At 34.2% G+C, this 1,417-nt stretch overlaps 1 non-coding gene across 1 annotated transcript; it reads right to left on the bottom strand.

Annotated features, from left to right (window-relative positions):
* Positions 1–831: 831 nt before the first annotated feature.
* LOC138826327 (U6 spliceosomal RNA) lies at positions 832–935 on the bottom strand. The gene has a single exon (XR_011371675.1). It is a non-coding gene; the product is annotated as a U6 spliceosomal RNA (small nuclear RNA).
* Between the last annotated feature and the right edge of the window lie 482 nt (positions 936–1,417).

The following is a 1,417-nucleotide window of genomic DNA, read 5'->3' as shown; positions in this document are numbered from 1 at the left end:
ACTATGTTTATTGCAGCATTATTTACCATAACTATGATATGGAACCAACCCAGATACCCTTCAGTTGATGAATGGATCAAGGAAACGTGGTATATATACACAATTCCATGCCTCCATAGAATTTCTTTGTCCCATTTGTTAGGAAATGGAAAGACTTGGAACAAATTATATTAAGTGAAATAAGCCATACCCAAAGAAACATAGATCCCATGGTTTCTCTTATTTGCAATAACTAGTATATGTCTGAGAAAAGCAGAAATTTTTAGACAAGTTGATGTTAGGCGAAATGAACCCCAAGATAATTTTTTTCTTTCTTGTGATAGTTTCCAACATATTTATAAATTGATTTCTTTGTTGCTTTGTATGTACCTCCCCCATGGTATAACTCCTGTTTTCACTGCATTTGATTCTGGTATCCTGCATCTTGTATATACATTTTTCTAATTTGGAGAGGGTAAGGGAAAACACAAAATGCTTAAATAGGGATACAGGTTGCCCTATGGTAAAAATGCAATGTACAAGACCCTACGTTGAAAACAAACATTAGAACTTCGGAGGTGGGGAGAATACTCATGGAGGTGGGAGAGAAGGAATGGTAGGGGAAAAACAAAGGAGGAGGCAACAATGCTTGATAGGAAATATACTTGATAGGAAATTACCTTACTCATTTAATTGTAACCCCTCTGCACAGCATTTTTTTATAATAAAAGACATACAAAAATTAATTCAATTTATGATTATGGGCCAGTACTAGGATTTGAATTTATGGGCCTTCCACTTACTTTCACACTTCAAACTGGGATATCTATTTGTCTTTATTTATTTATTTTTTAAAATCAGGAATGCTTCACAAATATTCGAGTCATCCTTGCACAACGGGCATGCTAATCTCTGTATTGTTCCAATTTTTGTATATGTGCTGCCAAAGTGAGCAATCTTTAATTTTTTGTTAATCTTTTTTTCAAGGATAAATCTAATAACACTGTCCCCTAATTTTGTATAAAATAAGTTTTAGACATATATTTCATATGTAATATATTTGTGAGATATATACATACTATTTATCTGCAGGAGTTGGGCACACTGCAACAATTGAAGGCACTGATTTAATTTCACTGCTGTCATTCTATTTTAAGACTTTTTAAAATCAAAACATAGATAACCATGATTTCATCGAATGTCCTGTCCAATATTGATTTGTGTGTATCAGGCAGGCTGTACCTCATGTCACACAAGAGTGCAAGAATAATAGGGTTTAGCTCATTACATAGGGGCTTATCAGGACATAGGAAATATCCCTCAATTTGGTTGAGCTGATCTCCATTGTTTGTTCTATACTATGCCTCTGCTTTGGCTCTGCAGTTTACCATTTCAAGATGATATTTTGTTCTTTTGGGGACAGATGAATGGAGAAATG

The sequence above is a fragment of the Dipodomys merriami genome, unplaced genomic scaffold (assembly GCF_024711535.1).
Source record: "Dipodomys merriami isolate MVZ:Mamm:240054 unplaced genomic scaffold, mDipMer1.0.p SCAF_1413, whole genome shotgun sequence".
Classification (NCBI taxonomy): Eukaryota; Metazoa; Chordata; class Mammalia; order Rodentia; family Heteromyidae; genus Dipodomys; species Dipodomys merriami.
This window is presented reverse-complemented; position numbering and strand designations above follow the sequence as displayed.